The sequence below is a fragment of the Zonotrichia albicollis genome, chromosome 8 (genome assembly GCF_047830755.1).
Source record: "Zonotrichia albicollis isolate bZonAlb1 chromosome 8, bZonAlb1.hap1, whole genome shotgun sequence".
Lineage (NCBI taxonomy): Eukaryota > Metazoa > Chordata > Aves > Passeriformes > Passerellidae > Zonotrichia > Zonotrichia albicollis.
In genome coordinates this window covers 116,566-139,110 of record NC_133826.1, presented here as the reverse complement: position 1 = coordinate 139,110, position 22,545 = coordinate 116,566, and the positions used below count along the sequence as shown (strand labels likewise).

The 22,545-nt window shown below is 50.5% G+C and overlaps 1 long non-coding RNA gene across 2 annotated transcripts; it reads left to right on the top strand.

The window, feature by feature from the left end:
• The first annotated feature begins 2,221 nt into the window (after positions 1 to 2,221).
• On the top strand, positions 2,222 to 5,680 carry LOC141729796 (uncharacterized). Of its 2 annotated transcripts, none has more exons than XR_012581217.1 (3): positions 2,222 to 4,834; positions 4,910 to 4,994; positions 5,529 to 5,680. It is a non-coding gene; the product is annotated as an uncharacterized LOC141729796 (long non-coding RNA). The 2 variants fall into 2 exon arrangements; XR_012581216.1 differs by having other exon boundaries at positions 4,910 to 5,015.
• Positions 5,681 to 22,545: the final 16,865 nt, after the last annotated feature.

The following is a 22,545-nucleotide window of genomic DNA, read 5'->3' as shown; positions in this document are numbered from 1 at the left end:
AAGGTGTTTGCAGCTTGTGAGTTATCCTGGTGGTGTTTGACACATGTTCTAACTTTCTTTCAGGTGCAGATGCATTGCATCCATGGCAGAGGGTCAGAGTTAGCAGGTGCCAGGCCTTCCTAGGAGCAGGGTGAGTAGCAGACTGGTGGGGTTTTGGCTGATGGGGTGCCAAGATCAGGCACTGATGTTTGGTTCTCTTTACTCTAGCTGTCTGAGAGACACCAGCCCGGTGACAGCAGGACCTTCCCAGCTGACGAGGTGGCCTTTCTTTGCACGTGGCACGGACTGGCATCGCCAGATGTCTGAGAGATAAGTAGAGGGCTATGACCCACAGAGGGGATGAAGGCAGGGTGCTGGTTTGGGAATTACTGGGAAGGGTTTTTGAGTCCAATTTGGCGGTGGGGGGGTGTCCATGAAGTGGCCCCTTAGGCCCCATGAAAGCCAAGTCTCACCTTTGATCACAGTGCTGAGGTGTTCAGGGCAGAGCAGTCCCGGTGTGTCTGGTGTCACTTGTCTGCTGTGCATTATGTGTTGTTTGTGTATCTCCTGTCTTTTACCTTAGCACTTTGAGGGGCCTGTCAGAAACCTTGGCATCATTGTTAGCATCTGTGATCTCTGCATTCCTTGGCCTGGCACCCAGGCCAGAGATGCAATTCTGATACCTGTCTGAGCTCCCCAGTCAAAAGTTCTCTCTTTGGAAGCATCCAGTCAGATGTCTTGTCAGGTCTTGTTCTGAGCTGTACGGACAGCTGTGCCCCACCTGGATCCATTATGGTGGATTAGGGCTTGAAAGAATGTGAGGGCAGGCAGAGGATTCTGACCATAGGATTCCTAGGCATCCATCTTTGAATGATTGATTCCAAGAACAGTAGTTAGCATCTTCTTCCTGCAGTGTTCTCTGAGCCTCATCAGCTCACCGTCAGTTTGAACTCAGTCATCTCCTTTTGCATGCTCTCAGTCCTTGCAGCCATTTTCCTTGCCAAGAGATTTCTGTTCCTGTTGTGTCCCCGTTGTGTGTCCTGTCCTGTCTGTCCTGTGTCATGGGTGTCAGCACACATTTGTGCCGGGGCTGCTCTGCCCTGCCGCATAGCCTGGTGCGATAGGAGAGGGCCCGGGGACTTGGAATGTGTAATGTGGGGTGTAGTTGGACTCCAGATGGGATTTGTCGATGGACACAGGACATCTGGAGCTCTTAAGTTGTCCTGCAACAGTGTGACTCTTGTCCTAACGTTTTTTTCAGATTCAGATGAATTAAATCTGGGCCAGAGGGCCCCATCCCGGGTGAGGGGATTCCCCCGAGCAGGTGAGGCCCCATTTGTCTGTGGAGCAGAAGTGTACATGGTGACTCTGTTAGAGCTCACTTCTTTGTCTTTCTTTTTAGGAAGTGAATCTGGATAGCAGCAGTCAAGGTGGGCCGTGGAGAGAAGTGGTTGTTATTGCTCAGCTCTCAAGGAGAAGAATTTTTTCAGCAGCTTGATCATGTCACAAGAGGGATCTGCCCAGTGTCAAGGATGATGTTTGAGATTGAGGCTTCAGGTGAGTTGAGGATTGTGAGTGGGAGAGGGAGGGTGAGCAGGTATCCAGTTAGGAGTTCTTGGGAGGGGGTTTGTAGGCAGCAGGGTGAGAAAGGGTGTTTATTTGTTTATTTGAGGGCCCCCCCCACAAGGCTTCTAGCAGAGGCATTCCCATGTCTTAGAGCACACAGAGTCATCCACTGCACTCACAGGAATGCCATTTAACTTTGCCTTTCTCTAACCCAGGTGCCAGCCCTAATAAAGGCCACAGCCTTGGAATCAGGATGAAGCTGGAGCCTGAGGGAGCCAGGCACACTCAGGAGAGGGCAAGTAGCTGACTGGCTGGGATTTGGCCCGCATAACTCTGGACTCATTCTTTGGTTTTGGTTTTCTTTATTGTAGCTGACCGAGAGGCTCACAGGCCATCACGAGGCTCTCTGAAGCAGACTCATTTCAGGTGCAACGTGGATTCCCGTCGCCGATCATCCAGAAGATAAGTTGGGAGCCACGGCCTGGAGATGGGGGCGTAGCAGGTTGGGAGTTCTTGGGACAGATTTAAAAATTAGCGGAGGGAAAAGCAAACTTCTCCAAGGGCCTCTTAGGACAGCTAAAGGGAGAGGCTCTACTTTTGATGGCAGCTTTCAGGCGGGCAGTGCAGAACAGCTCTGGTTTGTGTCGTGGTTTCCGGTGTGCTGTGTTCCCTAGTGTGTCTTTGGGGTCCCTTTTGCCTTCTTCCCTCGAGGCCCTCACCACAAGCATGATGTGTGGTGTTTGATGTCCCCCTGTTTGTCACGTTCTGTGTCATGGGTGTCTGCACACATATGGGTGCCGGAGCTGTTCTGCCCTGCCGCATGGCCAGCTGTAATAGGAGAGGGCCCGGGGACTTGGAATGTGTAATGTGGGGTGTAGTTGGACTCTAGATGGGATTTGTAGATGGACACAGGACATCTGGAGCTCTTTAGCTGTCCTGCCGCCCTGTGACTTTTGTCCTGACTTTGTTTCAGATTCACCTCCCTAGGTGACTGCAGTGGTTCTATCTAACCCCAACCCTTCTCAAAGCGTGTGAAGGTCAATAATTCATCTTCCAGAAGTTATCTCCAGTCCTGGCTTGTATTTTATGTACCTGTGTTGGTTTATGTTTGTATGTACCTATACCATGTGTATCTCTGTTGGATTATACTCTGTGTACTCACATTCTGTGTACCTATGTTGGCTTGTACTGTGTGTACTTACACAGCATGTAAGTGTGCTACCCTATATTGTGTATACTTACACCCTGTGTACACTTGCACTGTTTGCCTCAGCTGATATTGTCTGTACTTACATTGTGCCACTTACGAACGCAGCTGCCCTGACCTGGCACGTAGTCACAGTTAGGTAGCACAGTTATAAAAACTTTACTGTTGATCTGTCTTTTGTGGGATTTTGGGTAGATAATTTATTGGTCCAGAGTGGGGAGAAGTCCTAGCTGTCAGATAACCACTCTTTAGCCACTTCCTGTCGTCTCGCAGGTCCCTGAAGCTGCCAACTTCCCCCGAATCTACCATTTAACATCAAGGAGCGGCAGCCAGAAGATGTGATAGAAGATGTGTCACAGCACGTTCGTCAGTGTCTGGAGTCAGGGCCGCAGCGAGCGTCTAAGCGGAAAGAGTGTGTGAGAGCACGTGGCTGTGTCTGTGTCTGCTCGTCTCTGCATGGGTGGGCACATGCTGACTGGATTTAACCTTGTGTGTGACTTTTTTTATTCTAAATTTAACAATGAGTTGCAAAACCTGACAGCAAATCTCCAGCCAGGTTATATTGTATGTACTGACATGGAATGTACCCATGTTGGCTTAAAACCCAGAAAAACAGACGAAGATGGGCAAGAAAAAACCCAGAAAAAAACCCCAAGATGGGCAAGAAAAAACCCTGAAAAAACCCCGAAGACGGGCAAGAAAAAAAACAGAAGAAAATGAGAAAATACCCCCCAAGATGGGCAAGAAAAACCCAGGAAAAACCCCCAAGATGGGCAAGAAAAAACCCAAAGAAAACCCAGAAAAAAATTCCAAGAAGGGCAAGAAAAGACCCAGGAAACACCCAGAAAAAATTGGAAAGAAATTATATATAGTATTACATGCATTATGGATGGTATTGATTTATGTTATATAAAGAATTGTTAAATTATTTTAAATATAAAATATCTGCATATATTTGAAACAAGTTTATATTTCCTAAAATACACTAGAAAAATATATAAATATAGATTTATCATATCTATCATTTGTTATATATTACACCATATCCATAGATATAAATAAAGTAAGTGGGCTGTTGTTTTTTATTAATTTTTTATAAGTAGTTTAAAATATTAGTTTTTTTTGGTAAAAGCAGGGGTTTTAGTATGAAAATTATAAGTACAGATAATATAAAGGTAGAATTCGAAGTATAGAAATAGATCAGAAATAGCTAAAGATTAGTATAAAAATTAAAAATATAAGAAAAAATAAGTTGTAGCAGTAGATATGGTTCATAATTTTAAAAATAATTCATCTCTATTATTTGAATAGGATACATATTATATAGAATGATTAATATAATGCTTAAATATAAACTATAAATATAAATGTGAATATAGTCATGCAAGTTATATATATAAAAATATTTCAATACAGTTTAAAAGAATAGAGCTTTTTTGTATTTATTAGGATGGGATTTTTATTTTAAATAATACATTTCTATCATGCTTTTAATTTTAAACATAGAGATATCCAATCAATATAGAAAGATATTTATAAAACCACAAAATATATTCTGTCTATTCCTATTATTTATATTTACTTATATTATATAAATTACATGCTACATCAATGTCCACTATAAATATGCATGTGAGTATAAATACGGGAAATAGAAATACCAAATTTATGGTTTTAAAGCAAGGGGGCTTGTTTGCTTCTGATCGGGTAAGATTTTTGGCATTTATTTCAGAGGAGTTTTATTTCAGCGTGGGGTCGCCCTGTTTTTTGCCGCCTTCGCTGCCCGCAGCCCCGAGGCGCGCTGCGCCCCCGGCTGGGGCGGGCGGCAGTGCTGCCGCCTTGTGGGCAGAGCGCGGTACTGCAGGCGTGTGCCGGCAGGCAGCCGAGAGGCCGCCATGTTGGGAGTGGCGTGTCGCGGGTGTCTCGGACTGTTCCTTGACCTTCTCCAGATGGCGGCGAAAAGGGCGGGGAAGTGGAGGACCCGGCTCGGTCTAATCGGCTGCCTTCATGAAATACCGGCCCCGGCGCGGCTCCGATGGGATTTTCTGTGGCCTTTCAAGTGTACCCGATGCAGTCTGTGGGGTCAGTGATGGCGCTAGCGGGTGCATTTTGGCGTGTTTCTGAAAGGCATCTGGGTTATCCCCTCTCTCTCCCTAGGGCCTCTTTCGGCCGGCTTCTTGGGAAGGGCGTGTCACGAATGTCGCGGACTTTCTTTGACCTTCTCAAGTTGGCGGCGAAATGGGTGGGAACATTGCACACCCCGGTAAATCTGCCGCCCTGTGGCCACAGAGCGGTACTGCACCCCCCCGAGCCAGCTGGGTGCCCGGGGCGGGGCAAGGACGCCGCTGCCGAGGGAGGGAAGGGTGAGGGGCGGGCCAGGGTCTGTAAATGCCGGGGACGGGGGAAGGACATTTCAGGAGTGCAAAGGGACACAATGACCGAGAGAAACGGCGGGGGCGGCCCGGCGGGGCCAGTTTCGGTGGGCGGCGGAGGCGCGGTCGCAGCGCTCCACGGGTCGGGGGCAGCGGGCGGGGGCGGGCGAGCGGCGTCGGAACAAGGCTGGAGCCCCCGGGCCCGCGCCCGCCCCGCTCCAGTCGCTGGGAGCGACCGCGGGCCGGACAATCCCGGCGGGGCGGCCCCGGGCAGGCGGTGCAGGAGGCGGAGCGGGGCCGTGGCTCTCCCCGCCGTCGCTGCCGCCAGCTTTGGAAGGTCGGGCCGGGCGCCCGTCCCGTCCCGCCGGCTCCCGGTCTCTGTAAACTCCTCTCTGGCTTCGCAGGTCCGTGCTGGAGAGTGGGAGAAAGGGCCCTGCTGGTTGCCGTGTCCTCGGTGGGCAGCGAGCTCTGACCTTGGCCGGATGGGCTGCTGAATAATGGAACAATGGGGATGCGCTTTTATGTATTTAGTGACCTTTACAGATTTCTCCCCCTGCTTCAGGTGAGCGTGCATCATTGCAGGCTTGGGATTGAGTGAAATGCGCTGAGGAAACCAGCTATGGGGAGGGAAATGCTCTGTTAACATGTGCCTGTTCTTCTGTCAGACTCATCCCAGCAGGACAGCATGAAGACTGAAAGTGTAAGAAGATGTGGAGGGAAAGAGAGAATCTGACAGGAGCACCGAACGCGCGAGCGCATGAATTTTGCTTTTTGCTTGGATGTAAACTCAGGAGTTGAAAGGAATTTGGGAGTGAGAAGGGACATTTCAGAAGGTGAAGAAGAAAAAGAAGTTATTGTTGTTGTTACAGGCCTGGCAAAATCTTTTGTTCTAGCTAATAAAAGAAGTTAGTTTAAATAAAAAAAAGAAAAAAAAAAGTAGTTTTTCTTTACCTGACTATTATATTCATTGGTGGTATATGGTGTGTTGTTTAATTTCTTGGTATGATTAACTCAGTGTAAGTTGTTTTTTGAGTGAACTAACTTTCTGGATGGGTTGGTTTGAATTTGAGACAGGATTGACTTCAATAGGTTTCTTTCATAGACTTGTGATAGTTATTACTGGGGTTTTGGCTTTGTTTACTGTATGCATAAACATACAGCTTTGGTTGGGCCAGGTGGGCTGCCGGAGTTTGTGGGTGTGAATTTATTCGATGGCTTTTGTTAAATGCAGTGTTTAATTTTTGAAAGGTTTTTCAATGTAGTGGTTTTAAGGTGGTTTTTAGAATTGATTGTATGGTTTGATGTTGTTTATAGTTGCTGTCCGGTAAGGGATGTGGTGTGAGTACTTGAACGTTATGGTTTTGGTTTTCCTAAGTTCCATTTTCTTTCTGGTTCGATAGGTTTTTTTAGTTTTATTTTTGGTGCCAGGGGTATTCACGTGGTGGGTTTTTATAGGCAATATGTTTTTTAATTTGGGCAGTGAAAGCATAAAAATAAAAAATCTAAACTGTTAAAATACTAAAAAATATAAGTTAGTTTTCTTTTAATTTTAAATTAAGTTTTATAGATTATTGGTTTTTATTTGTGCATTAGCATAAAGGTAGAGCTTTGGGGGCTTCTTTTAGTACTGTTTAGTTTTGAGTCTAGTGAGTTGGTTTGATTTAATTTTTAGTGGGTGTTGGTTTTTCTTAGCAGTTGTGTCATTTTCAAGGTGTATTTGAGTTTTATGGGGTTTTTGAGATATTGGTTTAGGAGGAAGTTTATGATGAGAATGTGCGGAGGTTTTGGGCTAGTTATAGTGGGATTTAAAATTTCTTTACAGTTAGGTTTATGTGAGGTTTTATGAGGGTTCAATGTTGTGGGATGTTTGTTCCGTTAGTAATAAAAATAGGTTTTGTTTTGATGTGCTGCGATGGGATGAGCGTGTGCTGCGTGCCAGTGCTGACAAAGGTACGGTATTGTTGTGGCTCTGATGTGTCGGGTTAATGAATTTATATGGTTTAATATATCATTTAAAATAGAAATAAATATAAATTTAAAAATATATATAAAATTTGAGTGGTAAATATAAATATAAATATAGATAACAGATACATATATAAAACTATTAAACATATGTAAACATATATAAAACTATGGTATATAATTGTTAATATTAATTATGGTATATAATTGTAACATATATATATAACAGACTATAATTTATATATTATTATGTTACAAAGATATAAAAATATAGAATGTAAATATAAAAATGTTAAAATAAATTGGAGATTTTTTTGGGTTGTTTTAGGTTATAGGCTGGGGTTTTTTTATAAATACTATAAATAGAAATAATATAAAAATAGAAATCCTGATATACAGATATCGGTACATATAATAAATAAAATGTATTATTTTTATTTTATATATCTAACTTTAAATATTTATATATTTTCTTTATTAATATAATAAATATGAATCAATATAAGGTATTATCTCTAATATGTAATATCTATAAAGAAAATTATAAATGTAGATGTGAATAGAATTTTAAATATTTAATTAAATGAAGGGGTGTCTTTGGTTTTTATTTGGTTAGAGACAGAGGTTTTATTTTAAATAATATAATTATTATAAAAATGTGAATATTAAGATAGAACTATATAATAAATATATAAAGAGAAATTATTAAGCTATGAATATAAATTTAAATATAAATTTATGTAAGTAAAATGCAGATTTGTAATATAATTTATATTGCCATATAAGGTTATTTATATTCTATAAGTGGGAATATAAATATAAACATATGTAAATATATTTTAAAGGAAAGGGAATTTTTGGCTTTTATTTAAGTAGAGGCAGGGGTTTTATTTTAAACAATATAACTGTTACAGAAGTAAAAATCTTAACACAGAAATTTATATATTTTTATACATATATTTTTATATATTGATTATATAAGTGCTTGGAGTAGATGTAATTTAGAATATAAATTTATTTATAAATTGACATTGATAAAGATAAATGTATAAGTAAGCAATATACATTATGTTCACATTTATATTTATAATGTCTATTAAATATGAAAACATAAGGATATATATATTTAAATGTTGTTTAAAAGAAAGGGTTGGGGTTTTTTTGGTTCTTATTGGGTTAGAGGCAGGGCTTTTATTTTAAATAATATGAATATGGATATTACTGTTCTACAATCAAGATATAAATATATACATAAATATAAAATATATCTCAATATTTAGAAATAGATAAGTAAATATAAATAGCAGGAAGAAATGTAATATAGAATACAAATAACAGTATGCATTAGTATACATTTTAAATGTCAATGTGAATATAAACTTGAAAAAATCAATTTAAAAAAATTTAAATACAGTTGAAAAAAAAGGGGTTCTTTTTGGCTATAATTTGGGCGGAGGCAGGATTTATAAAAAATAATATAAATGTTACAGAAGTAAAAATCCTAACACAGAAATAAATAAAAACTATATGAAGATACATATAAAAGTATATAAATAGGGTTAGGGTTAGGTTAATTTATAAAAATTTATAAATTAATCGAACATTAAAAATGAAAAATTAAACATATTCAAAATGTATATTTGTGTATAAATGTGGATATAAATATGAAAAATATAATTTAAAAAAAATTAACTACATGTAAATTAAAGGGGTTCTTTTTGGCTTTTATACAGGTAGAAAGAGAGGAATTATTTTAAATAATGTAAATTTTACAGAAGCAAAAATCCTAAAACAAATATATACAGACTATGTAAAAATATGTATAAAAATATATAAATAAATTTAAGTATTAGGAATAGATGTAATATAGACTATAAATTTATTTATAAATAAAATGTATAAATAGACAGTATACATGAATATACATTATAAAGGTGAGTATTATTATGAAAAAATATTTAAAAAAATATTTAAATATTTCTTAAAAGAAATTACTCGGTTTTGTTTGCTGTTTTCCTTTTTTATCCTATTAGGTTAGAGGCAGGAGGGTTTTTTTTCTTCTTACTGGTTTATTTGGGGCATTTATTTCAGAGCAGTTTTTGGTGGGGGTTGCGCCTGTTCTTTTTTGCCGCCTTCCCTGCCCGCAGCCCCGAGGCGCGCTGCGCCCCCGGCTGGGGCGGGCGGCAGTGCTGCTGCCTTGTGGGCAGAGCAGCTCTGCATAGAGAGGCCGCCACCTTGGGAGGGGCTCAGTGAGGCTTCCGCGCCTGCCCCTCTCCCTAGCCCTCTTTCCTTTTCCCCGTATTCGCCTTGTCTCGCTCCCTTTTCTCCACTCTGCATTGTGCAGGATGCCTCCCAGACCCAAGCTGCCACCACCTTTAAGTCAGGCAGGTTTGAGGGTCCCAAATGGCTCCAGCATTCTTTAGCAAGGAACCTGGGCTGCTGAGGTTTCTTCTTCTAGGAAAGGGCTGGCATTGGCCTTCCCTGGAGTGGCTGGCTGCCTGCTGAAATTACTGCTTTGCCAAATATGCCTACCAGACCCAAGCCTGCACCAGTGGTAACTCCAGCTGCGGTGGCCATGGCACGTGCCTCATGCTATCTCCCATCAGGAACCTGGGTGGCTGAGTGACGCTTAGCTGAGGAATGGGCAGGCGTTCACGTTCAGGAGGCCAAGGGGCCCTTAGTGGCCGGCTGCCTGCTGAAATTCTGTATTCAAGGATGTGTCGTGGACCCACGCTGCCACAACGTTTAAGTCAGATAGGTTTGAAGGTCCCAAGTGGTCTCAGCAGTCTGCCATCAGAAACCTGAGCTGGTGAGTTACACTTAGCTGTGTAAAGGGCGGCATTGGTGTTCAGGAGGCCCAGGGGCTGTTAGTGGCCGGCTGCCTGCTGAAATGCTGCATTGCCAAATACGCCTAGCAGACCCAAGCTGGCACCAGTTCCAACTCCAGCCCTTTGGCCTCGGCACGTGTCTCCTGCCATCTGCCACACCAACCTGGGCTGCTGAGGTTTGCTTACCTGGGAAAAGGGTCAGCATTAGTGTTCAGGGGCCTGTGGCCCTGAGTGACCGGCTGTCTGCTGAATGTCCGCATTGCGCAGGATGCCTCCTGGACCTACGCTGCAATCTGTGCCGAGTCCAGCTCGTTTGAGAGTCCCGAGCGCCTCCATCAATCTGGCACACGAACCTGGGCTGCTGAGGTTTGCTTACCTGGGAAAAGGGTCAGCACTAGTTTTAAGGGGCCTGTGGCGTGGAGTGACCGGCTGCCTGCTGAATGTCCGCATTGCGCAGGATGCCGCCTGGACGCAAGCTGCCACCACTGCAAAATCAGGCTGGTTTGAGAGTCAGAAATGCCTGCAGCACCCTGCGATCAGAAACCTGAGCTGGTGAGTTACACTTCCTTGTGTAGAGGGTGGCATTTCTCTCCTGTGCCCAGGGGCCCTTAGTGGCCGGCTGCCTGCTGAAATTTCTGCATTGCCAAATACGCCGTGCAGACCCAAGCTGGCACCAGTTCCAACTCCAGCCCTTTGGCCTCGGCACGTGTCTCCTGCCATCTGCCACATGAACCTGGTGTGCTGAGGTTTGCTTACCTGGGAAAAGGGTCAGCACTAGTGTTCAGAAGCCTGTGGCCTGGAGTGACCAGCTGTCTGCTGAATGTCCGCATTGCGCAGGATGCCTCGTGGATCCAAGCTGCCACCACCGCAAGGTCTGGCAGGTTTAAGAGTCACAAATGCCTGCAGCAACCTGCCATCAGGAAACTGAGCTGGTGGGTTACACTTCCTTGTGTAGAGGGTGTCATTTCTCTCCTGTGCCCAGGGGCCCTTAGTGGCCGGCTGCCTGCTGAAATGCTGCATTGCCAAATACGCCGTGCAGACCCAAGCTGGCACCAGTTCCAACTCCAGCCCTTTGGCCTCGGCACGTGTCTCCTGCCATGTGCCACATGAACCTGGTGTGCTGAGTTTTGCTTACCTGGGAAAAGGGTCAGCATTAGTGTTCAGGGGCCTGTGGCCCTGAGTGACCGGCCGTCTGCCACCTGATGTTCTGCGTTGTGCAGGATGCCTCCCGGACCAAAGTTGCTACGACCACAAAATCAGGCTGGTTTCAGAGTCCCAAGCGCCTGCAGCAATCTGCCACACCAACCTGGGCTGCTGAGGTTTGCTTACCTGGGAAAAGGATCAGCACTAGTTTTAAGGGGCCTGTGGAGTGGAGTGACTGGCTGCCTGCTGAAATTCCGCCTTGCGCAGGATGCCTCCTGGACGCAAGCTGCCACCACTGCAAAGTCAGGCTGGTTTGAGAGTCAGAAATGCCTGCAGCACCCTGCCATCAGAAACCTGAGCTGGTGAGTTACACTTAGCTGTGTAAAGGGCGGCATTGTTGTTCAGGAGGCCCAGGAGTCCTTAGTGGCCGGCTGCCTGCTGAAATTTCTGCATTGCCAAATACGCCTAGCAGACCCAAGCTGGCACCAGTTCCAACTCCAGCCCTTTGGCCTCGGCACGTGTCTCCTGCCATCTGCCACATGAACCTGGACTGCTGAGTTGTGCTTACCTGGGAAAAGGGTCAGCACTAGTGTTCAGGGGCCTGTGGCCCGGAGTGACCGGCTGTCTGCTGAATGTCCGCATTGCGCAGGATGCCTCCTGGACCTACGCTGCAATCTGTGCCGAGTCCAGCTCGTTTGAGAGTCCCAAGCGCCTCCATCAATCTGGCACACGAACCTGGGCTGCTGAGGTTTGCTTACCTGGGAAAAGGGTCAGCACTAGTGTTCAGGGGCCTGTGGCGTGGAGTGACCGGCTGCCTGCTGAAATTCCGCATTGCGCAGGATGCCTCGTGGATCCAAGCTGCCACCACTGCAAAGTCAGGCTGGTTTGAGAGTCAGAAATGCCTGCAGCACCCTGCCATCAGAAACCTGAGCTGGTGAGTTACACTTAGCTGTGTAAAGGGCGGCATTGGTGTTCAGGAGGCCCAGGGGCCGTTAGTGGCCGGCTGCCTGCGGAAATGCTGCATTGCCAAATACGCCTAGCAGACCCAAGCTGGCACCAGTTCCAACTCCAGCCCTTTGGCCTCGGCACGTGTCTCCTGCCATCTGCCACATGAACCTGGACTGCTGAGTTGTGCTTACCTGGGAAAAGGGTCAGCATTAGTGTTCAGGGGCCTGTGGCCCTGAGTGACCGGCCGTCTGCCACCTGATGTTCTGCGTTGTGCAGGATGCCTCCCGGACCAAAGTTCCTACCACCATAAAATCAGGCTGGTTTCAGAGTCCCAAGCGCCTGCAGCAATCTGCCACACCAACCTGGGCTGCTGAGGTTTGCTTACCTGGGAAAAGGGTCAGCATTAGTGTTCAGGGGCCTGTGGCCCGGAGCGACCGGCTGTCTGCTGAATGTCCGCATTGCGCAGGATGCCTCCTGGACGCAAGCTGCCACCACTGCAAAGTCAGGCTGGTTTGAGAGTCAGAAATGCCTGCAGCACCCTGCCATCAGGAAACTGAGCTGGTGAGTTACACTTCCTTGTGTAGAGGGTGGCATTTCTCTCCTTTGCCCAGGGGCCCTTAGTGCCCGGCTGCCTGCTGCAATTCTGCGTTGCCAAATACGCCGTGCAGACCCAAGCTGGCACCAGTTCCAACTCCAGCCCTTTGGCCTCGGCACGTGTCTCCTGCCATCTGCCACATGAACCTGGTGTGCTGAGGTTTGCTTACCTGGGAAAAGGGTCAGCACTAGTGTTCAGGGGCCTGTGGCCCTGAGTGACTGGCCGTCTGCCACCTGATGTTCTGCGTTGTGCAGGATGCCTCCTGGACCAAAGTTCCTATCACCAAAAAATCAGGCTGGTTTCAGAGTCCCAAGCGCCTGCAGCAATCTGCCACACCAAGCTGGGCTGCTGAGGTTTGCTTACCTGGGAAAAGGGTCAGCACTAGTGTTCAGGGGCCTGTGGCCCGGAGTGACCGGCTGTCTGCTGAATGTCCGCATTGCGCAGGATGCCTCCTGGACCTACGCTGCAATCTGTGCCGAGTCCAGCTCGTTTGAGAGTCCCAAGCGCCTCCATCAATCTGGCACACGAACCTGGGCTGCTGAGGTTTGCTTACCTGGGAAAAGGGTCAGCACTAGTGTTCAGGGGCCTGTGGCGTGGAGTGACCGGCTGCCTGCTGAAATTCCGCATTGCGCAGGATGCCTCGTGGATCCAAGCTGCCACCACTGCAAAGTCAGGCTGGTTTGAGAGTCAGAAATGCCTGCAGCACCCTGTGATCAGAAACCTGAGCTGGTGAGTTACACTTAGCTGTGTAAAGGGCGGCATTTGTGTTCAGGAGGCCCAGGGGCCGTTAGTGGCCGGCTGCCTGCTGAAATTCGGCCTTGCGCAGGATGCCTCCGGCATGCAAGCTGCCACCACCTTTTAGTCAGGCAGGCTTGAGAGTCATACATGGCTGCAGCACCCTGCGAACAGAAACCTGAGCTGGTGAGTTACACTTCCTTGTGTAGAGGGTGGCATTTCTCTCCTGTGCCCAGGGGCCGTTAGTGGCCGGCTGCCTGCTGAAATGCTGCATTGCCAAATACGCCGTGCAGACCCAAGCTGGCACCAGTTCCAACTCCAGCCCTTTGGCCTCGGCACGTGTCTCCTGCCATCTGCCACATGAACCTGGACTGCTGAGTTGTGCTTACCTGGGAAAAGGGTGAGCACTAGTGTTCAGGGGCCTGTGGCCCGGAGTGACCGGCCGTCTGCCACCTGATGTTCTGCGTTGCGCAGGATGCCTCCCGGACCAAAGTTGCTACGACCAAAAAATCAGGCTGGTTTCAGAGTCCCAAGCGCCTGCAGCAATCTGCCACACCAACCTGGGCTGCTGAGGTTTGCTTACCTGGGAAAAGGGTAGCACTAATTTTAAGGGGCCTGTGGCGTGGAGTGACCGGCTGCCTTCTGAAATTCCGCCTTGCGCAGGATGCCTCCTGGACGCAAGCTGCCACCACTGCAAAGTCAGGCTGGTTTGAGAGTCAGAAATGCCTGCAGCACCCTGCGATCAGAAACCTGAGCTGGTGAGTTACACTTCCTTGTGTAGATTTGGCATTGGTATTCTGTGCCCAGGGGCCCTTAGTGGCCGTCTGCCTGCTGAAATTCGGCCTTGCGCAGGATGCCTCTGGCATGCAAGCTGCCACCACCTTTTAGTCAGGCAGGCTTGAGAGTCACACATGGCTGCAGCACCCTGCGAACAGAAACCTGAGCTGGTGAGTTACACTTCCTTGTGTAGAGGGTGGCATTTCTCTCGTGTGCCCAGGGGCCCTTAGTGGCCGGCTGCCTGCTGAAATGCTGCATTGCCAAATACGCCGTGCAGACCCAAGCTGGCACCAGTTCCAACTCCAGCCCTTTGGCCTCGGCACGTGTCTCCTGCCATGTGCCACATGAACCTGGTGTGCTGAGTTTTGCTTACCTGGGAAAAGGGTCAGCATTAGTGTTCAGGGGCCTGTGGCCCTGAGTGACCGGCCGTCTGCCACCTGATGTTCTGCGTTGTGCAGGATGCCTCCCGGACCAAAGTTCGTACCACCATAAAATCAGGCTGGTTTCAGAGTCCCAAGCGCCTGCAGCAATCTGCCACACCAACCTGGGCTGCTGAGGTTTGCTTACCTGGGAAAAGGGTCAGCACTAGTGTTCAGGGGCCTGTGGCGTGGAGTGACCGGCTGCCTGCTGAAATTCCGCATTGCGCAGGATGCCGCCTGGACGCAAGCTGCCACCACTGCAAAGTCAGGCTGGTTTGAGAGTCAGAAATGCCTGCAGCACCCTGTGATCAGAAACCTGAGCTGGTGAGTAACACTTCCCTGTGTAAAGGGCGGCATTGGTGTTCAGGAGGCCCAGGGGCTGTTAGTGGCCGGATGCCTGCTGAAATGCTGCATTGCCAAATACGCCGTGCAGACCCAAGCTGGCACCAGTTCCAACTCCAGCCATTTGACCTCGGCACGTGTCTCCTGCCATCTGCCACATGAACCTGGTGTGCTGAGGTTTGCTTACCTGGGAAAAGGGTCAGCATTAGTGTTCAGGGGCCTGTGGCCTGGAGTGACCGGCTGCCTGCTGAAATTCCGCATTGCGCAGGATGCCTCGTGGATCCAAGCTGCCACCACCGCAAGGTCCGGCAGGTTTAAGAGTCACAAATGCCTGCAGCAACCTGCCATCAGGAAACTGAGCTGGTGAGTTACACTTCCTTGTGTAGAGGGTGGCATTTCTCTCCTGTGCCCAGGGGCCCTTAGTGGCCGGCTGCCTGCTGCAATTTCTGCATTGCCAAATACGCCGTGCAGACCCAAGCTGGCACCAGTTCCAACTCCAGCCCTTTGGCCTCGGCACGTGTCTCCTGCCATCTGCCACATGAACCTGGACTGCTGAGTTGTGCTTACCTGGGAAAAGGGTCAGCACTAGTGTTCAGGGGCCTGTGGCCCGGAGTGACCGGCCGTCTGCCACCTGATGTTCTGCGTTGTGCAGGATGCCTCCTGGACCAAAGTTCCTATCACCAAAAAATCAGGCTGGTTTCAGAGTCCCAAGCGCCTGCAGCAATCTGCCACACCAACCTGGGCTGCTGAGGTTTGCTTACCTGGGAAAAGGGTCAGCACTAGTGTTCAGGGGCCTGTTGCTTGGAGCGACCGGCTGTCTGCTGAATGTCCGCCTTGCGCAGGATGCCTCCTGGACCGACGCTGCAATCTGTGCCGAGTCCAGCTCGTTTGAGATTCCCAAGCGCCTCCATCAATCTGGCACACGAACCTGGGCTGCTGAGGTTTGCTTACCTGGGAAAAGGGTCAGCACTAGTGTTCAGGGGCCCTGTGGCCCTGAGTGACCGGCTGTCTGTGACCTGATGTTCTGCGTTGTGCAGGATGCCTCCTGGACCAAAGTTGCTACCACCACAAAATCAGGCTGGTTTCAGAGTCCCAAGCGCCTGCAGCAATCTGCCACACCAACCTGGGCTGCTGAGGTTTGCTTACCTGGGAAAAGGGTCAGCACTAGTGTTCAGGGGCCTGTGGCCTGGAGTGACCGGCTGTCTGCTGAATGTCCGCATTGCGCAGGATGCCTCGTGGATCCAAGCTGCCACCACTGCAAAGTCAGGCTGGTTTCAGAGTCAGAAATGCCTGCAGCACCCTGCCATCAGATACCTGAGCTGGTGAGTTACACTTAGCTGTGTAAAGGGCGGCATTGGTGTTCAGGAGGCCCAGGGGCCGTTAGTGGCCGGCTGCCTGCTGAAATGCTGCATTGCCAAATACGCCGTGCAGACCCAAGCTGGCACCAGTTCCAACTCCAGCCCTTTGGCCTCGGCACGTGTCTCCTGCCATCTGCCACATGAACCTGGACTGCTGAGTTGTGCTTACCTGGGAAAAGGGTCAGCACTAGTGTTCAGGGGCCTGTGGCCCGGAGTGACCGGCTGTCTGCTGAATGTCCGCATTGCGCAGGATGCCTCCTGGACCTACGCTGCAATCTGTGCCGAGTCCAGCTCGTTTGAGAGTCCCAAGCGCCTCCATCAATCTGGCACACGAACCTGGGCTGCTGAGGTTTGCTTACCTGGGAAAAGGGTCAGCACTAGTGTTCAGGGGCCTGTGGCCCGGAGTGACCGGCCGTCTGCCACCTGATGTTCTGCGTTGTGCAGGATGCCTCCCGGACCAAAGTTGCTACGACCAAAAAATCAGGCTGGTTTCAGAGTCCCAAGCGCCTGCAGCAATCTGCCACACCAACCTGGGCTGCTGAGGTTTGCTTACCTGGGAAAAGGGTAGCACTAATTTTAAGGGGCCTGTGGCGTGGAGTGACCGGCTGCCTTCTGAAATTCCGCCTTGCGCAGGATGCCTCGTGGATCGAAGCTGCCACCACTGCAAAGTCAGGCTGGTTTGAGAGTCAGAAATGCCTGCAGCACCCTGCCATCAGAAACCTGAGCTGGTGAGTTACACTTAGCTGTGTAAAGGGCGGCATTGGTGTTCAGGAGGCCCAGGGGCCGTTAGTGGCCGGCTGCCTGCTGAAATGCTGCATTGCCAAATACGCCTAGCAGACCCAAGCTGGCACCAGTTCCAACTCCAGCCCTTTGGCCTCGGCACGTGTCTCCTGCCATCTGCCACATGAACCTGGACTGCTGAGTTGTGCTTACCTGGGAAAAGGGTCAGCACTAGTGTTCAGGGGCCTGTGGCCCGGAGTGACCGGCCGTCTGCCACCTGATGTTCTGCGTTGTGCAGGATGCCTCCCGGACCAAAGTTGCTACGACCAAAAAATCAGGCTGGTTTCAGAGTCCCAAGCGCCTGCAGCAATCTGCCACACCAACCTGGGCTGCTGAGGTTTGCTTACCTGGGAAAAGGGTAGCACTAATTTTAAGGGGCCTGTGGCGTGGAGTGACCGGCTGCCTTCTGAAATTCCGCCTTGCGCAGGATGCCTCCTGGACGCAAGCTGCCACCACTGCAAAGTCAGGCTGGTTTGAGAGTCAGAAATGCCTGCAGCACCCTGCCATCAGAAACCTGAGCTGGTGAGTTACACTTAGCTGTGTAAAGGGCGGCATTGGTGTTCAGGAGGCCCAGGGGCTGTTAGTGGCCGGCTGCCTGCTGAAATGCTGCATTGCCAAATACGCCGTGCAGACCCAAGCTGGCACCAGTTCCTACTCCAGCCCTATGGCCTCGGCACGTGTCTCCTGCCATGTGCCACATGAACCTGGTGTGCTGAGGTTTGCTTACCTGGGAAAAGGGTCAGCATTAGTGTTCAGGGGCCTGTGGCCCGGAGTGACCGGCTGCCTGCTGAAATTCCGCATTGCGCAGGATGCCTCGTGGATCCAAGCTGCCACCACCGCAAGGTCCGGCAGGTTTAAGAGTCACAAATGCCTGCAGCAACCTGCCATCAGGAAACTGAGCTGGTGAGTTACACTTCCTTGTGTAGAGGGTGGCATTTCTCTCCTGTGCCCAGGGGCCCTTAGTGGCCGGCTGCCTGCTGCAATTTCTGCATTGCCAAATACGCCGTGCAGACCCAAGCTGGCACCAGTTCCAACTCCAGCCCTTTGGCCTCGGCACGTGTCTCCTGCCATCTGCCACATGAACCTGGTGTGCTGAGGTTTGCTTACCTGGGAAAAGGGTCAGCACTAGTGTTCAGGGGCCTGTGGCCCTGAGTGACCGGCCGTCTGCCACCTGATGTTCTGCGTTGTGCAGGATGCCTCCTGGACCAAAGTTCCTATCACCAAAAAATCAGGCTGGTTTCAGAGTCCGAAGCACCTGCAGCAATCTGGCACACGAACCTGGGCTGCTGAGGTTTGCTTACCTGGGAAAAGGGTCAGCACTAGTGTTCAGGGGCCTGTGGCCCGGAGCGACCGGCTGTCTGCTGAATGTCCGCCTTGCGCAGGATGCCTCCTGGACCGACGCTGCAATCTGTGCCGAGTCCAGCTCGTTTGAGATTCCCAAGCGCCTCCATCAATCTGGCACACGAACCTGGGCTGCTGAGGTTTGCTTACCTGGGAAAAGGGTCAGCACTTGTTTTAGGGGCCCTGTGGCCCTGAGTGACCGGCTGTCTGTGACCTGATGTTCTGCGTTGTGCAGGATGCCTCCTGGACCAAAGTTGCTACGACCACAAAATCAGGCTGGTTTCAGAGTCCCAAGCGCCTGCAGCAATCTGCCACACCAACCTGGGCTGCTGAGGTTTGCTTACCTGGGAAAAGGGTCAGCACTAGTGTTCAGGGGCCTGTGGCCCGGAGTGACCGGCTGTCTGCTGAATGTCCGCATTGCGCAGGATGCCTCGTGGATCCAAGCTGCCACCACTGCAAAGTCAGGCTGGTTTCAGAGTCAGAAATGCCTGCAGCACCCTGTGATCAGAAACCTGAGCTGGTGAGTTACACTTAGCTGTGTAAAGGGCGGCATTGGTGTTCAGGAGGCCCAGGGGCCGTTAGTGGCCGGCTGCCTGCTGAAATGCTGCATTGCCAAATATGCCTAGCAGACCCAAGCTGGCACCAGTTCCAACTCCAGCCCTTTGGCCTCGGCACGTGTCTCCTGCCATCTGCCACATGAACCTGGACTGCTGAGTTGTGCTTACCTGGGAAAAGGGTGAGCACTAGTGTTCAGGGGCCTGTGGCCCGGAGTGACCGGCTGTCTGCTGAATGTCCGCATTGCGCAGGATGCCTCCTGGACCTACGCTGCAATCTGTGCCGAGTCCAGCTCGTTTGAGAGTCCCAAGCGCCTCCATCAATCTGGCACACGAACCTGGGCTGCTGAGGTTTGCTTACCTGGGAAAAGGGTAGCACTAATTTTAAGGGGCCTGTGGCGTGGAGTGACCGGCTGCCTGCTGAAATTCCGCATTGCGCAGGATGCCTCGTGGATCCAAGCTGCCACCACTGCAAAGTCAGGCTGGTTTGAGAGTCAGAAATGCCTGCAGCACCCTGTGATCAGAAACCTGAGCTGGTGAGTTACACTTAGCTGTGTAAAGGGCGGCATTGGTGTTCAGGAGGCCCAGGGGCCGTTAGTGGCCGGCTGCCTGCTGAAATGCTGCATTGCCAAATACGCCTAGCAGACCCAAGCTGGCACCAGTTCCAACTCCAGCCCTTTGGCCTCGGCACGTGTCTCCTGCCATCTGCCACATGAACCTGGTGTGCTGAGGTTTGCTTACCTGGGAAAAGGGTCAGCACTAGTGTTCAGGGGCCTGTGGCCCGGAGCGACCGGCTGTCTGCTGAATGTCCGCATTGCGCAGGATGCCTCGTGGATCCAAGCTGCCACCACTGCAAAGTCAGGCTGGTTTGAGAGTCAGAAATGCCTGCAGCAACCTGCCATCAGAAACCTGAACTGGTGAGTTACACTTCCTTGTGTAGATTTGGCATTGGTATTCTGTGCCCAGGGGCCCTTAGTGGCCGTCTGCCTGCTGAAATTCGGTCTTGCGCAGGATGCCTCCGGCATGCAAGCTGCCACCACCTTTTAGTCAGGCAGGCTTGAGAGTCACACATGGCTGCAGCACCCTGCGAACAGAAACCTGAGCTGGTGAGTTACACTTCCTTGTGTAGAGGGTGGCATTTCTCTCGTGTGCCCAGGGGCCCTTAGTGGCCGGCTGCCTGCTGAAATGCTGCATTGCCAAATACGCCGTGCAGACCCAAGCTGGCACCAGTTACAACTCCAGCCCTTTGGCCTTGGCACGTGTCTCCTGCCATGTGCCACATGAACCTGGTGTGCTGAGTTTTGCTTACCTGGGAAAAGGGTCAGCATTAGTGTTCAGGGGCCTGTGGCCCTGAGTGACCGGCTGTCTGTGACCTGATGTTCTGCGTTGTGCAGGATGCCTCCTGGACCAAAGTTGCTACCACCACAAAATCAGGCTGGTTTCAGAGTCCCAAGCGCCTGCAGCAATCTGCCACACCAACCTGGGCTGCTGAGGTTTGCTTACCTGGGAAAAGGGTCAGCACTAGTGTTCAGGGGCCTGTGGCCTGGAGTGACCGGCTGTCTGCTGAATGTCCGCATTGCGCAGGATGCCTCGTGGATCCAAGCTGCCACCACTGCAAAGTCAGGCTGGTTTCAGAGTCAGAAATGCCTGCAGCACCCTGCCATCAGAAACCTGAGCTGGTGAGTTACACTTAGCTGTGTAAAGGGCGGCATTGGTGTTCAGGAGGCCCAGGGGCCGTTAGTGGCCGGCTGCCTGCTGAAATGCTGCATTGCCAAATACGCCGTGCAGACCCAAGCTGGCACCAGTTCCAACTCCAGTCCTTTGGCCTCGGCACGTGTCTCCTGCCATCTGCCACATGAACCTGGACTGCTGAGTTGTGCTTACCTGGGAAAAGGGTCAGCACTAGTGTTCAGGGGCCTGTGGCCCGGAGTGACCGGCTGTCTGCTGAATGTCCGCATTGCGCAGGATGCCTCCTGGACCTACGCTGCAATCTGTGCCGAGTCCAGCTCGTTTGAGAGTCCCAAGCGCCTCCATCAATCTGGCACACGAACCTGGGCTGCTGAGGTTTGCTTACCTGGGAAAAGGGTCAGCATTAGTGTTCAGGGGCCTGTGGCCCGGAGTGACCGGCCGTCTGCCACCTGATGTTCTGCGTTGTGCAGGATGCCTCCCGGACCAAAGTTGCTACGACCAAAAAATCAGGCTGGTTTCAGAGTCCCAAGCGCCTGCAGCAATCTGCCACACCAACCTGGGCTGCTGAGGTTTGCTTACCTGGGAAAAGGGTAGCACTAATTTTAAGGGGCCTGTGGCGTGGAGTGACCGGCTGCCTTCTGAAATTCCGCCTTGCGCAGGATGCCTCGTGGATCGAAGCTGCCACCACTGCAAAGTCAGGCTGGTTTGAGAGTCAGAAATGCCTGCAGCACCCTGTGATCAGAAACCTGAGCTGGTGAGTTACACTTAGCTGTGTAAAGGGCGGCATTGGTGTTCAGGAGGCCCAGGGGCCGTTAGTGGCCGGCTGCCTGCTGAAATGCTGCATTGCCAAATACGCCTAGCAGACCCAAGCTGGCACCAGTTCCAACTCCAGCCCTTTGGCCTCGGCACGTGTCTCCTGCCATCTGCCACATGAACCTGGACTGCTGAGTTGTGCTTACCTGGGAAAAGGGTCAGCACTAGTGTTCAGGGGCCTGTGGCCCGGAGTGACCGGCCGTCTGCCACCTGATGTTCTGCGTTGTGCAGGATGCCTCCTGGACCAAAGTTCCTATCACCAAAAAATCAGGCTGGTTTCAGAGTCCCAAGCGCCTGCAGCAATCTGCCACACCAACCTGGGCTGCTGAGGTTTGCTTACCTGGGAAAAGGGTCAGCACTAGTGTTCAGGGGCCTGTTGCTTGGAGCGACCGGCTGTCTGCTGAATGTCCGCCTTGCGCAGGATGCCTCCTGGACCGACGCTGCAATCTGTGCCGAGTCCAGCTCGTTTGAGATTCCCAAGCGCCTCCATCAATCTGGCACACGAACCTGGGCTGCTGAGGTTTGCTTACCTGGGAAAAGGGTCAGCACTAGTGTTCAGGGGCCCTGTGGCCCTGAGTGACCGGCTGTCTGTGACCTGATGTTCTGCGTTGTGCAGGATGCCTCCTGGACCAAAGTTGCTACCACCACAAAATCAGGCTGGTTTCAGAGTCCCAAGCGCCTGCAGCAATCTGCCACACCAACCTGGGCTGCTGAGGTTTGCTTACCTGGGAAAAGGGTAGCACTAATTTTAAGGGGCCTGTGGCGTGGAGTGACCGGCTGCCTTCTGAAATTCCGCCTTGCGCAGGATGCCTCGTGGATCGAAGCTGCCACCACTGCAAAGTCAGGCTGGTTTGAGAGTCAGAAATGCCTGCAGCACCCTGTGATCAGAAACCTGAGCTGGTGAGTTACACTTAGCTGTGTAAAGGGCGGCATTGGTGTTCAGGAGGCCCAGGGGCCGTTAGTGGCCGGCTGCCTGCTGAAATGCTGCATTGCCAAATACGCCTAGCAGACCCAAGGTGGCACCAGTTCCAACTCCAGCCCTTTGGCCTCGGCACGTGTCTCCTGCCATCTGCCACATGAACCTGGACTGCTGAGTTGTGCTTACCTGGGAAAAGGGTCAGCACTAGTGTTCAG